This window comes from Pezoporus wallicus, unplaced genomic scaffold (genome assembly GCF_028554395.1).
Source record: "Pezoporus wallicus isolate ANWC-B61680 ecotype Strahan unplaced genomic scaffold, APGP_CSIRO_Pwel_v1 contig_447, whole genome shotgun sequence".
NCBI lineage: Eukaryota > Metazoa > Chordata > Aves > Psittaciformes > Psittacidae > Pezoporus > Pezoporus wallicus.
In genome coordinates this window covers 1,009,314-1,024,826 of record NW_026636385.1, presented here as the reverse complement: position 1 = coordinate 1,024,826, position 15,513 = coordinate 1,009,314, and the positions used below count along the sequence as shown (strand labels likewise).

General features: G+C 42.8%; 1 non-coding gene across 1 annotated transcript; it reads right to left on the bottom strand.

Annotated features, from left to right (window-relative positions):
* Positions 1 to 1,491: 1,491 nt before the first annotated feature.
* On the bottom strand, positions 1,492 to 1,565 carry TRNAT-AGU (transfer RNA threonine (anticodon AGU)). Its single transcript has one exon. It is a non-coding gene; the product is annotated as a tRNA-Thr (tRNA).
* Between the last annotated feature and the right edge of the window lie 13,948 nt (positions 1,566 to 15,513).

Sequence of the window (15,513 nt, the reverse complement as noted above, 5' to 3'; positions counted from 1 at the left end):
ACACTTTTATTTAAACCCTTCCAAGTTGTATCTGCAAGTTGATTTTCTACCCCATCAATGAGATGAAGTCAGACCCCTCTTCCCAGAAACCATCCAAATGCACCTGTGAACATTGCCAGCACTATCGCAGAGGGTTGGTACCAGCATGACCTAACTGCAGAAAGACTGAGCTTCAGAGAAGAAAAATAAAACCACGGCTTTAATCATATTGATTTTATCCAAAAGCTCAAAGTGCTTCATGAAACATTAATTAACTCTCCCAGCAATCCTGTAAGATCAGTAAGTATTGTAATTTTGCAGATGGCAAAAGAGATCAAAGTGAAGAGCAGCATGTCCAGAGCCAAAGAGCAGCTGAGGAGCAAAGAGTATGTCCCTCAACGCACAAGGCCAGTCTGACCAGGCGTGCTCTTGCTTGCTGAGAACTAAAGCAATCACACTTGATGAGGTGTGTATTATCAAATACAAAATTGAAAATAACCAGTAGCATAAGGGCAAGGGGTCTACAAGCACCAATGGCTGTATTGTAGAACAGCTGGTGACATGATTATTTAGAGTACAACTGCTTTGCTTCACTGGTTATCGACATGATGGTGTAACATTTGGGTGAGGAGCAGGAGAAGGAAGCTTATTCAGCTCACATTAAAAATAAAAATGCAAATATGCAAATATTGCATTTTTGCAACGGCTACTACTCAAAGAAAGATTCCTGCTGGTAGGTGTTATAACCCAAGATGTTCATCCTGGACTTAAGACTTACACATTGCATTTGGGGCTACTGACAACTGTGATATGACTGCAGATCTGAGTCTTGAAAATCTGACCCTCCAAATGTCCATGTTTCCAGTTACTCCTATCTCTGTTCTGTGAGCCCCAGAAAACACCTGAGGATCTGGCTGCTAAAGCTGGGACTTGCATTAATGGATTTTAAGCCTTTTGGTTTTAGATCTGAGGATGGATTCTCTGGTTTCTGCTGTTTACAGTAACACAAATTTGGAATAATTTCTCTGAACCTACTTCACAAGCCTAACATGGCAGAATTTTCAAGATGTCAAGGAAAGCCTTCCAGTCCTAGGCTGTGCCACTAATCGCGTGGAGGACAGCACAGTGTCAATTACCCCTTCTACTTGGGAAAGCCAAGCTTTATGTGACACGTGTAAGAGAATGTGACAGGTACATCTTGGTCCTGATGGGTGACGAACACCTCAACATCAGACACCTCATCATCATATGCTCAATCAGACAATAACAGGGTTAAAAAAAAATTTCACTGACCTAACTGAGAGGCTATTGACAATCTGGAGACGAGAAGGAGGATAAATTTGAGAAGGTGATTTTCCTACAGGCTTCACGGACACCGAGCCGCAGGTGGGGGTCCCAACAGTGCCCGGATTTTCATCTGTATAATGGTCTTTTTTGACCCTAACCTAACGGTCATGCAGCTACGGCTCCGCGCCCCTCCCCGCACACAAAAGGTAAATGACCTCCCCGCACAGGCACCGCTGGGATTCGAACCCAGGATCTCCTGTTTACTAGACAGGCGCTTTAACCAACTAAGCCACGGCGCCGGGCGGCAATCGGTCTCTCTCCCAGGCCCTACTGCATCGACGTGACGATGACCCGGCGTCCGCCCCTTTCCCGGTGTCCCGCCAGCAGCGCTGCCGGGCCGCCCTCGCAGGCCGGCTGAGCCCGGCTGTGGGCCCAGCTCCGGCCCAGGTGGGCAGGGGTGGAGCTACCGCCGGGAGCAGCCGGGAAGGAGCGGCCGCGGCACTGCCCTGCGGGCCCCGCTGCGCGGCGCGGGGCTGTACCTCCGACGTCAGCGTGTTCAAGCACAGGTTAGACGGTGCTTGGAGCGACCCGGTTTAGTGGGAGGTGTGCCTGCCCGTGGCAGCGGCTGGGAACCGGATGAGTTCTAAGGTCCCTTCCAACCCAAACCACTCTGGGATTCTGTGGAAGTACAGATGCTATTCGTACAATAGCTCCTACGGAAAGGCAGCCACACTGACTTAGCCTAAAACAGCCTTACGGTTTTATCATCAGGTAAGAACAGCGACCTAGGGCATTAGTCAGACTACAGGGGTACAAAAGCCAGAAAAATGCAGACAAAGCTCCAACTTGTGAATTGTCCGTAATTACCCGTTCTCTGCAAAACGTGTGCTGCGAAGAAGGGGCCTGCTGCTGCAGGGGCGATCAGTTCAGGGCTGAAGGCAAGTTGACTGGCATGGCACCCAAGCACTAAACAGGTGATGGTAATGGACAGAAACCAGCAGTAACTAATAAAACTGGTTTTATTAAAAGTTGAAAGTAAGAATTCATTGTTCTTCTCAATTTGGAAAATAGAAAAAGGATTCATTCAAAAGAAAATCCCCAACCTGTTCACGTTACTAATGCAAAATGAACCAAGCCTCTGTAAAGCAACTGTTTTTTAAACTGTTTCCGTGGAAAAAAAAAATGGAGTATTGTTTTTTCCAGCTGAAATGGGTAAAGAAAGAAACACTTCCAATTTTAATATAACAACTATTTTAGGACTAATCTTTTCTAACACACAAATTAATTCAGTATTACTAACTACATTAAAGCCAAATTAATTCAGCTATAAAACATGCATATTTTATGTGATCTGTTTAAAAAACACACAAACATAGGAGCACAGACACTGCATTTTCTCTGAACCTCTGTAACAAAACGAGTAAAGAGGGAAAGAATGCTGGAAAAGTTTTATGATTTATCATGTAATATTTATTCAAAGCCACAAATCTGTACAAGACAGACTATTCCCTTGAAACAGTTTTAGTTTAACCTTGGATTCAAGTGTAATTGTTGTTACACAATTCACATAATTTAAACAAGGGGGAAAAAGATCTACCTACTTGGATTTCTTTGTTTCCATAGCTTAACTGCATTCCAGACTGTCACATGCCCCATTCCAACTATTATCCCCACTTTAAGCTCCTTTTAAAAGGAAAGGTTGAAAAGGCTGGTTTTAGGAATAAGGTTTCCAAACATTTTTAAATACTTAATATTTTATTATTTAGCATTCTTATATATACTGAATAGATGTAATCCTTTCAGGGTTACTCCTAAGAAAGGGTAGGAAAAATACTATGCTCCTAGAGAGCCTTTATTACACAGAATTCATTTGTGCTGCATCATGTCAAGCATGAACCAGAACTTACCCTCAGTGCCCAAAAGTTCCTTTACAAATATTTTGTTAAGGGGTATGTCAACAAGTTATGAAAAAGTTTGATGCGTGGATTGACTCCACAACTCGTTAAAGTTGTAAAGTAGGTATGCTTTTCATTCAGCGCTGAGGCGCACGGGGATAATTCCTCAAAGTCATGCGTGCCTCAGTGTTGTTTCCCTCTACATTTATTCTCTACAGTTATATATATTCATAAGGTTGCACAACACGTCTATACATATTCATGTCCTATCCCCACGTCATATTATAATGATCCAGAAGGTCCTCTGCACCTGTGCAGTGCCCCCTCTGGACATGGGCAGGGGTCTCAAGATGAAGTAAATGACTCTTCCTCCTGTGGGTAGGGCTCTTCAAGATGAAGTAAATGAGTCTTCCTTTTCTTGCGCTTTTCACCTTTTAGTCTTCACATATGGCCTTAGGGTTTGGTCGGTATCCCAGCCATAAACCATCTGCTTCTCCCCCTTATCAGTAGATTCAGGCATCTGCTTTTCCTTATCAATAGCTGCTTATCAATAGGACCAGGTGCCTTTGTTCTGCTTAGCAGGCATTTACAACAGACAATAGTTTTGTTTAAGCAAGCAAATTCCTCTAGCCCGCTTGTACAACCCCCCTGTACATTGGTCAACTCTCTGCATCAAGGTCATGGTTTTATTCATGTTTTTTTCCCACAGAACTCTTCCTTATGTTCACTGACAGCATCAGTTCTTTGCTTGCCATAGTAAAGAAGAATGGTTTATCTAAAGAATGTAAGGAAACATGTCAATAATTTACATAAACACATTTTCTTCAGTAAGACTGACCTTCAAGTGGTATATTCGTAAATTCACCAAAGGACAGGTAAGTAATTTTATTCTCTAGTACCAAGGACCATAAGTAAGTTTTCTACTCCTGTGGATTTTAGTCTTTACCTGATACATCCCAGCTGTTTAGTGGATTAGTAAGATCTATTTTATTATTCCTCATATGGACTACTACAGTAGGGCAAGGTTAGAGGAAAGTCTTAGCTTTCTACATGTGTTACATACAGATGTACAGACACTCCACTTAAATGCATTAACATCCCAAGACTCCTCGTTTAATTTAAAGATCAGGAGAAACAGTAGGTGACAATGACAAAATTTTTCTCTGTGGAGAAGACAGATGACAGAAGACACACTTGGATATCATTTCAGAGTCACTACGTTGCAGGCACAAGAAAGGTCTTTCACACTCTTCACACTGGTGTAAATATAATTTTAAAAAATGGCATTTCAGTTAATCACCTATGACACGTGCATTAATTCACACATGAAGTTACAGCTCGATATACACATGTACATCTATATCTAGGTCTGACTTCTGAGATGCACTGAGTTTGTGTGGTTTGACACACATAGTGCTGCTCAAAATTTATTCTGGGGATAAATGGTTTGGAGGTTTTTTTCTGACTAAACCCCTATTTTTATGTGAACTCTGATTTTATTTCTTTCAGCTAATAAACTACTATACTTTACATTTTTGGGTGGCTTGATGGGTATTCAGCTTTTAGCTGTCCTATCTTGGCAATTAGCACTAGATGGTTTAGGGCTTTTTTTGCTTACTTTTTTACCTGATCATTCTGTGACTAAAGGAGACATGAAAAAAAAGAAAAATAATAAATGGAAAAATTGTCAGATTACAATAATCTTAGATGAACTATTAAGCCACTACAGTCAGTACAAATAAGTTTTTCCACTGACTACATACATACTCATGAAGTTTAAGGCACTTTTATCAGAGAGAATTTCCTACTTGCGAAACTATTTACAAAAAGTTTGAGACATTCTTTTAATTTTTTAGTATGCTTTAAGTTTTGCTAAAATGCACACACACACAAAAAAAATGCCTGTATCAATGTTGACCATATCCTCACATTTCTGTTAATTGATGCTTTTAGGAATGTACACATTTTCACTGCTGGCACATTAATAAAACTTATTTAAAAGCTTACAAAGTTGCTACCTGCTTTTGAATACCTGCTACTGAACAAGAAAGTCTGATAAAAATAATATAGAAGAAAGAAAAAAAAGTTATTTTTCATGCACTTTCAGTTAATGCTTATTGACAAGGAGGAAAATGTACACAAAGCTCTTTCAAATCCACTACCAAAACCAATTGAGGAACTGTAATAAAAAGCATGTTTCAATACTATTAGGCTTGTTAATGTTCTCCTTTCCTAACACCTCTATCTAATTTATAGAAGTCAGAATACATACAGTCTCAGCTTTAAAATGACACTCCTTTCAATTCCTTTAGCTGGTTTATGTTCAGGAGCACATGAGTACTACCTGCCTTGGTCTAGTAATGCTCATGTCTAAGGGGCCAATTACACTGCAGAAGCACCATGAGTAGAAAAGCAGAATATGTTTATTTTTTAAAGTACACATACCTGGCTGTTTTTTCTAAAATCAAAAATGCACCTGTATATGAAAATTGGTGTCCTTACCAAAATCAACTTTTAAAATGGCCTACATCCCACTCACAAAGAAGGATTTGACAATTTTTGCAGAGAGAACAAACACAATAAATTTGTGTTTTCAGCCTAGAAATCTGACAGCTTTCCTTTTAACATTCAAATTTTCTGTCTGAATAAAATACAAGGTGTAATTAAAAAAACAAAGTGATTGAACCTGAGCAATTTTTGAGCCTCTTTCTTTTCTGATTTCTGTCCCTGAAGGTACGTCATCCATCTTCTCAACATTCCACAATCACAAAGTAAAATCCTGAGAAAAAGGTGCAATTATTTTGATAGTTTTGCATACTACCAAAAGAGAGATTTATATCATTTCCATAAGGAAGAAATCACATCTCATCAGATGAGCCCTCTCAAAATGAGAGCTAAACTCTCTCACATTTAAATATCATGCCTTTGGAAACTATCTTTAGCAATCTGAAACTTCCCGCACATTTTAAAATAGCCAGAAGTAAATGTACTTCCCAAATTCAAGATCTTCTGTAATTGCTTGAGAAAAATACTGATCATAACTTAGCACTTTCATGAGCAACTTGACCATTGTTAAATAATCCCAAAAAAGCCAAAAACAAGAAATGAAATATTCACACGCATTTGTAAGTCAGTTCTTGAAATCACATCAGCAATTAGCAATTACCTTTGAGGCTGAAAGAATCCATTTGTTGTTTCTGCTGATAGCAACATCTGTCACCCAGTCCCAATGACCCTACAGTAAAGCAAAATGTATTTATAACTCATGGGGGGGGGGGGGGAAGAACTTATTTTTATCATAATAAAACCAGCTATTTGTACCATAAATCCATTCTGAAATGCAGTGAGAAAATTCTTATTTAGACTGCCTGAATGCTCATCACGAAAAAAATGTTATGAAGTTCATACTTTCCTACAGATACCTGAAAACCTGTGGTTACTATCTCTAGTAAGCAGACCCACAGTTGAAGCACTCAGAAGAATGACAGCTACACAGCTACCATGGGTTTAAGCTCCATTTAAGCCTATATCCTTTCTGGTTTTTAAACAGTTTAATAAAGAAATGTGAAGAGAGAGTGGACTTCTGACACTCATTACCTAAAAACTCTTGAGGCTGTTTATCCGGTGATAACGGAGCTGTGGGAACAGACAGCAGCTTCCCCCCATTTTAAGGGAAGGAAACCAGTTCCAAAAGCAGGCCAAGTCATAGTCAAGCAGCTGTGTAAGATACCCTTGTTCACATTAACAGCAGCACAGCTGATTTGAGGTTAACAGCATTGAGGCAGCATAAGAACAGAAACAGGTTAAACTCTAAAACAAATTATTTACCAGCTATGGAGATTGTCAAACATGAATGGTATTAATAGATAAAATTCCTAGATTTTAGGAAGGCATGGTTATCATTTTAATAGACAAATGGCACACCTGAGAAATACAGTGTAAAATGAACATACACTTTTCCAGCACACAGCACTCAAACGTGTACATAAAGCATGATTTTCATAGCAACATCTTTAAAACATGCTTTTAAATTTAGTTATGAGCCCAGAATACAATTCTACCAAGGCATGGATACTAAACTGGAATTCTCCATAGTGACGAAGATACCAGCATTTACACAGATGCCTTCTCTTTTTATGGGAAGCCAAGTTAGTTACAGTGATTGCTGTGAACTGGGAAATTTGCAGTACTTATGTTGTATAAAGCACAATACTGGTGTACTGTAACTGCTCAAAAGGTTTAATTAGAACAGTTCCAATTCCAGAGGGTAGGTAAGTTTACCTTTAAGGCAACAAGCGTAAGGCACAGGCTTACAAGCTCTCCTATATGAAGACGTTATTTTGAATGTGACAGCAGTTGAAAGCTACTCTTAAGCCCAAAGTTTAGAATGAAAGTGGTCTTTTCTGAGATCTTCCAGGTAGGTTTGTTCATGAGTGTTTTAACTACATCTTGAATAGGAGATGCAGTAAGTAAAAAAACCCAAAGTCCACTAAATCATAAGACAGGAAAGACCCAAGGTTGCAAAAATCTGAACTCTGACATCACGTGACTTTTCTGAAACTAGTATTTGCAAAATGCATGCACATAACTTTATGAATACTGTTAATCCTTTTGTTTGATCCACATGTCTGATTAGTGGATTGTTTCCACTAAAATAAGAAATTAAGGAAAAGCGTTGTAATACAATATGGTATGTTTGCAAAATATAAAGTCATGGTGGTACAAAGCAAACCTAATGAGAGTTGGAATTTTTTTAGTTTATTTTATGCAGGTATTACTTTCTGCCTCAAATTTTGGCTAGTATTACCATGGATATGGAAGAAAAGAGAAGGCCTAGCTCTAAGGATAGCTGAATACTAAATGGCTACCTTATTTGCAGAATTGTGCCTCCTAAAAACTGTAAGATGTTGGACCACATTCCATCACTATAAGCAGTAACATAACTATGTAACCTAGCTAAGCTCAACACGGATATTTGCATTTCTTCTGAGTGCTTCCCTTTTAATGTACTGATTTCAGTGGACATAAGCATGTAAACACACAGATATGCAAGAGTGTGATATTTCAAAATGAATATATGCACTATTCAGGCTCTTGTTACTTGCTGGACGAAAGCCTCTCCTAAAATATAGGTACAAGTCCATTCAGCACAATCCTTACATGAGCTTGTTCACAAAAAGAGAGTTTTAAGAGCTTGTTAACAACTGACTTGACAAAGGTAGTATCTTTGTAGCTAATTGTACAGGAATGTACTGTTCTAGGAAATTAAATCACACAAATCCAGGATATATTCCTGCTTGTATCTAAAAAGGACAGGCAAGGGTATTTGTCTGCTAATGAAATACACACTTTTGAAAACAGCAATACATCTTACAGTTTCTCATCAAACTACTGACCAAATAAGAGCTCAGTACCTTTAAGCTTAGCTTTTTATAGCCTGCATCTATATCCCGTGTAGCTACAGCTTTGTCATATCCACCAGACATGACAAGGGATGCTGAAATGTAAAATCAGAATACTGTGTTTTATCTTTGCTTTGTCATGCAGACTAATAAAAGAGGCTCCTTCTAACACTGAGTCAGACTTTATAAAAAATAATAAATAATGAGCTATTAGTCATAGCTTAACAAGGTAGAAGTTCCATGCAGCTACTTGTTGTTAATGTTCTTAATTTTGTAAATATAAACACATAAATTTAGCAAGCACACAACGGAGTGGAAAAAAAAACAGACATGGAGATTTTGTTGATTTAGAAAAGTAAGGAGAATACTTTCAAAATTGTACAACTGTTAATAAAAAAGTAGAGGTCAGTGTGGAAAGCATGCTTTCAGATTCAATAGTTACAGGCCTATCTGCATTTGCATATCTTCAAGACACAGGTACATTTTTCCCCACAGAGTTGCTATGTATTTATTTTGGCTGTCTAACACAGGAGACATTGTTTTCCTATGACTGCAGATTAACCTGCTGCCACCAGTTCAGGAGTCACTTCACTGGAGTACTGAGATATGAAATTGCAAAAGAAACAGCCAATTAGACCACTATCTACAGAAATTTGTATTAATCCATCCCAGAAGAGCAGCTGTTTTAACCCTGTCTAGCCAGACAGCTTGTTCACTCACTCCCAGTGAGTGCTGCCGGGCTGAGAGCAATTGAGGCCTCCCCCCGGGGCTCTCCCCTTCCCCGCTCCCGTGAGGGATGGGGAGGAGGATCGAAAGAGTGCAACTCCCACGGGTTGAGACAAGAACAGTCCAGCAACCAATGTACAACACAAATCACCACCGCTACCACCAACGACAACAGTGATAAGAGAAAATAACAAGGGAAGAGAATACAATACCACCGGCCAAGAAACGAGTCCAACCCAGAAGCCCGTGTCCTTCCGGGTAACTCCCAGTTACCCCCCACCCCGGGCATGACGTGCTGTGGTATGGAATACCTCTTTGGCTAGCCTGGGTCAGGTGCCCCGTCTCTGCTTCCTCCTGGCTTCCCCTCCTCCCTGGCAGAGCATGAGCCTCACAAAGTCCTTGGTCAGGGTAAACATCACTTAGCAACAACCGAAAACATCAGCATCACCAGCACTGTTCCCAGGCTGGAAGTCAAAACACAGCACTGCACCAGCTACCACCAAGGAGAAAAATGACTGCTACTGCTGAACCCAGGACATTATCCACCCCTTATTCCATACCATTCACATCATGCTCAGATCCCACATTTTCAATATACCATCGTTCTCCCCACATATATACATCCATATACACACAGACCAAGAGAAAGAGATCATTTTCTTAGTGCATGGACCAATCACTGTAATGTTGCCGAGTCCATTCGGTCCATGATGTCAGGTTCCATCTCTTGTAACAATCTTTCAGGGCAGGAAAGGCTGTGTGCAGTATTGGATCGTTGACTGCTGATGCTGGTCGTTCCTTTACTGCGGAACTCATCCGGTTCATCAAAGTTCATTCTCTGTTGGGATGATGGTTGGAGGGAAGTCAGGGCTAGTTGCTGGTGACCTGGAGACATCTAGTCGATGGGCTATAAAAGTATTACACAGCAGGCAACAGCATACAATTAAGTTCATTGGCTGTTTTCCCCTAAAATCAAATCCCCTTAAGTACACATCGGACTTCCCCATCTTCCCGCGTTACCCACCAAGTATATCCAGGTCCCTGAGCAAAAGCAATCCCACGAGTGGGTTTGCCTTTACCTGAAGCAGGAATAACCCAGACTGTCTTTCCCAGCAAATTCTTCATATGCACCACGGGAACTTTGTCCCCCTCTACAATATGTAAAAGTTCTGACTGGGCTGGGCCAGCCCTGTTGGCAGATCCTCTGGTGTTGACCAACCAGGTGGCCTTTGGTAAGTGTGTATCCCAATGCTTGAAAGTTCCCCCACCCATTGCTCTCAGTGTAGTTTTTAACAGCCCATTGTACCGTTCGATTTTCCCAGAGGCTGGTGCCTGGTAGGAGATGTGATATACCCACTCAATGCCATGCTCTTTGGCCCAAGTGTCTACAAGGTTATTCCGCAAATGAGTCCCATTTTCTGACTCAATTCTCTCTGGGGTGCCGTGTCACCACAAAATGTGTTTCTCAAGGCCCAGGATAGTGTTCTGGGCAGTGGTGTGGGGCACAGCGTATGTTTCCAGCCATCCGGTGGTTGCTTCCACCATGGTAAGCACATGGCGCTTGCCTTGGCAGGTTGGGCAATAGTGTCCATTGTTAAGTCCACCCCTCCACCACGAGCCCATCCATATGTTGCATCTCTGCCCTGACAGCCAGAAGTGTCATGGGCCCACCAGGCCAAAAGTAATTCACCTTTATGTTGCCAATCTAAGTCCATCTGAGCCGCTTCAATCTTAGCCGCTTTATCCACTTGTTGGTTGTTCTGGTGTTCCTCAGTGGCCTGACTCTTGGGTACATGGGCATCTACATGGCGTACCTTCACCACCAGGTTCTGCATCCAGGCAGCTCTATCTTTCCACAGTGCAGCTGCCCAGATGGGTTTACCTCTGCGTTACCAGTTGCTCTGCTTCCATTGCTGCAATCACCCCACAGGGCATTTGCCACCATCCATGAGTCAGTATAAAGTACTGGCCACTTTTCTCCTTCAGCCGCGTCCAAGGCCAGCTGGATGGCTTTCACCTCGGCAAACTGAGTCGATTCACCCTCTCCTTCAGCAGTTTCTGCAACTTGTTGTCCAGGACTCCATACAGCTGCCTTCCATCTCCGATGCTTTCCCACAATACAGCAGAACCCATCAGTAAACAAGGCATACTGCTTTTCACTTTCTGACAGTTTATTATATGGTGGGGCCTCTTCAGCACGCATCACCTCCTCCTCTGGTGACATTCCGAAATCTTTGCCCTCTGGCCAGTCCATGATGACTTCTAGAATGCCTGGACGACTGAGATTTCCTATTTGAGTTTGTTGTGTAATTAGTGCAGCCCACTTAATCCATGTAGCATCAGTTGCATGATGTGTAGAGGAGACCCTGCCTTTGAACATCCAGCCCAGCATGGGCAACGGGGTGCCAGGAGGAGCTGTGCTTCAGTGGCAATCACTTCTGAAGCAGCTCGAACCCCTTCATAGGCTGCCAGTGTCTCTTTCTCAGTTGCGGTATAGCTGGCCTCAGATCCTTTGTATCCCCGACTCCAAAAGCCAAGGGGTCGATCTCAAGTCTCCCCTGGAGCTTTCTGCCAGAGGCTCCAGGTAGGACCGTTCTCCCCAGCTGCAGTGTACAGTACATTTTTTACATCTGGCCCAGTCTGGACAGGTCCAAGGGCTACTGCATGAACTATCTTGCATTTAATTTGCTCAAAGGCTTGTTGTTGCTCAGGGTCCCATTTAAAATCACTTTTCTTCCATGTCCCATGATAGAGAGGGCTTACAATCAAACTGTAATTTGGGATGTGCATTCTCCAGAACCCCACAGCACCCAAGAAAGCTTGTGTTTCTTTCTTATTAGTTGGTGGAGACATTGCTGTTATCTTCTTGATCACATCTGTGGGGATCTGTCTACATCCATCTTGCCATTTCATTCCCAAAAATTGCATCTCCTGTGTAGGTCCCTTGACCTTACTCCGTTTTATGGCAAAACCAGCTTTCAGCAGGATTTGGATTATTTTCCTCCCTTTCTCAAAGACTTCTTCCGCTGTATCACCCCACACAATAATGTCATCAATGTACTGCAGGTGTTCTGGAGCTTGCCCCTGTTCCAGTGCAGTCCATGGCAAATGGTAGGGCTGTGTTTCCACCCCTGGGGATTCAAATGACATCCTAGGGTGCATTAGAAAGGGTGTGGTTAGTAGGTCAAGAGAGGCTCTCCTCCCCCTCTACTCTTCCTTGGTGAGGCCGCATCTGGAATATTGTGTCCACTTCTGGGCCCCACAGTCAAGAAGGACAGGCAATTGCTTGAAAGAGTCCAGCGCAGAGCCACAGAGATGATTAAGGGAATGGAACATCTCTCTTATGAGGAGAGGCTGAGGGAGCTGGGACTCTTTAGCTTGGAGGAGACTGGGGGGTGACCTCATCAATGTTTACAAATATGTAAAGGGTGAGTGTCAGGATGATGGAGCTAGGTTTTTTTCAGTGATGTCCAGTGATAGGACAAGGGGCAATGGGTGTAAACTGGAGCATAGGAGGTTCCATGTGAACATCAGGAAAAATTTCTTTACTGTGAGAGTGACAGATCACTGGAACAGGTTGCCCAGGGGGAGTCTCCTATGTTGGAGATATTCAAGGCCCGCCTGGACAAGTTCCTGTGTGATGTACTCTAGGTTACCCTGCTCTTGCAGGAGGGCTGGACTAGATGATCTTTTGAGGTCCCTTCCAACCCTTGGGATTCTGTGATTCTGTGGGACTGATGTGCCAGGCCATCTGATCCACACAGTCCAATAAATCCGATTGTCTCCTACCTCCACCTGGCTGGAGGCAGGGCCCCTCTAATGGTCATCACAGCATTGGACACTTAAGTCGTGGTAAAAGGGATTATTCTTCGTTATCACAGGAGCTGGAGTAAAATCAGCTCTTCCTTTCCATCTGGGAAACTGCTCACCAGAGACTGAAGCCGTAGCTCTCATGGGACGATCAGTCTTGGCCCTTGCTCCCCTCTTCAGTTCACTCACCCGTTCCTCCAAAGCTGAAGTAGGTTTTCCATCCCACTTTGTCATGTCTTCTCCGTGATCCCGCAGGTAAAACCATAGGGTAGCCCATGGCGTATACCTCCGGTATCTCCTCTCTTGAACAATAGGACGCCTTGTGTCAATAGCTGAGATGTGTGTTGGTACACACGAGGAGCTGGATAAATCAGATAGATCGTCCCTCAATTGTTTCAGGTCCTGGGACAATTTTTCCACAGCTGAGATGATGGAAGGGGTGAGATTGTCTTCAAACTCTAGGAGTTTATGAACCATTTCATCCACTGTTAGCGACACTATGCCATTCCAGGTTACTGTTGCCAATGAATGGTCATATGATGACAGTGTATTCCGTTAAGTTTTCGCCACATGGGTCATGTACGTTCAACTTCATCTGGATCTATGGGTGTATCCCCGCTATTCGGCTTGATGTGATAGATCATCTCGATTCCCTCAGAGACTGGATGCCTTTGTCTATAGTAGTCCACTTGGCCCAACGACTCATAACGTCGTCCTTGTATGGAGACTTTTCTTTCACAGCTGCCAAGAGCCGCCTCCAAAGACTGAGGGACTTTTTCTCTCTTGCAATTGCTTTGTCAATTCCCCCTTCTCTAGCAAGTGATCCCAGGTGCTTGGCTTCTGTACCTTCTAGTTCGTGACCATCGGCCCCATTGTCCCAGCATCGGAGTAGCCAGGTGATGATGTGCTCCCCTGTTTGGCAGGTAAAATCTTTTCACATATTCCATAGCTCGGTTGAGGTCCGAGGTCAAGAAGTTACCTCTTCTTCTTCTTCTTCATCATGTGATGATGACTCCTGATCAGATGCTAGACCAGGTGTTGAATTCATTGTTTCTTCATCTTGCTTCACCCTTCTTGCCTCTTTTTTTGCTTGTTCTCTTGCGTACAGGGGCAACTGATATTGGTACGAATTGGTCCTCTGGTTTGGCTGCAGTGATTATCACTGTGGTTTGAGTAGCAACTGTACTTGTTGCTGGGTGTGGTGCAGCTGCTGTGCATGGAGCTGGGGTAACCGCTCTGTCTGTTGCAGTTGAAGTTTGAGCAGCTGCTGTACTTGCCACTGGGGTAGCTACGCTGTTCATTGCAGCCAAAGTTTGAGTAGCGACTGTACTTGTCTCTGGGGGTGGTGAAGCTGCTGTGCTTGGAGCTGGAGTAGCTGCACAGACTGTTGCTTTGCCCTCAGATCCACCAATATTCATTTCCTTTTGAAGGTGCTGGATAGTGTTGAACAAGGCCCTGTAAGAATAGGTCAAGCCCCAGCACGTTGCCATGATTTGTCCGTCTCTGGTATGGACAGAATGACCACACACCTCATTTAAGTGTTTTACTAATTCTTCTGGATTTTGCAGTTGTTCGGTGGTGAAATTCCAAAGTACTGGAGGAGCCCACTGACCTAGATACTTGCCCATACTATCCCACACACCCTGCCACTCATGGCTGTCCAGCCTCAGGGAAAATCTCTTGGTCCTCCTGCATTGTCATTTGACCCCAGACAAGACCCAAACCTGACTCTGCTTAACTCTTGAAATCAGCCAAAACACACTCTGTAAGCATGCCAGCATGGTGATCCCCATCAACTATCGGCAAACAAGTCTCAACAGCATTAAAAGGCCATTCAAAAACTTCAAAACTCTCAAATGTAAATGGTCTGGGGGGAGGACTGGGAGGGTAAAAGAATGTCTCCTTCACAGATTGACTACCTGAGAAGGAGAAAAAAAGATGTGTAATTGCTAAGCACTTCTATTATATACCTCCCAAAGTATAAAGGTGGTGACCACACTGGGAACATAAGCCAGATCAGTTTCATGATCAATGATTCTATTGTATTACAAGTCATTACCATAAAGTACAATGAGACAAAAGCCTTAGCCCAAGCCCCACACTTGAAAAACACTAATACAGCAAATACTGGATGGACGTAAGATACGATATACTGAAACTGTGAGATCAAGAGGAACAACCTTGAGTGCCAGTAAATCAGCATTGTGACGAGTGACTATTAATCCGGTCAGATCTGTCGTTATCTCAACCCCTTGAGCCCCACTCTGGGTGCCCAAAAATAAACTGTCATGGTTTATACCCTAGCCAGACAGCTTGTTCACTCACTCCCAGTGAGTGGTGCTGGGCTGAGAGCAATTCTATACTGAGCATGATGTTCTGTGGTATGGAATATCCCTCTGGCAAGTTCAGGTCAG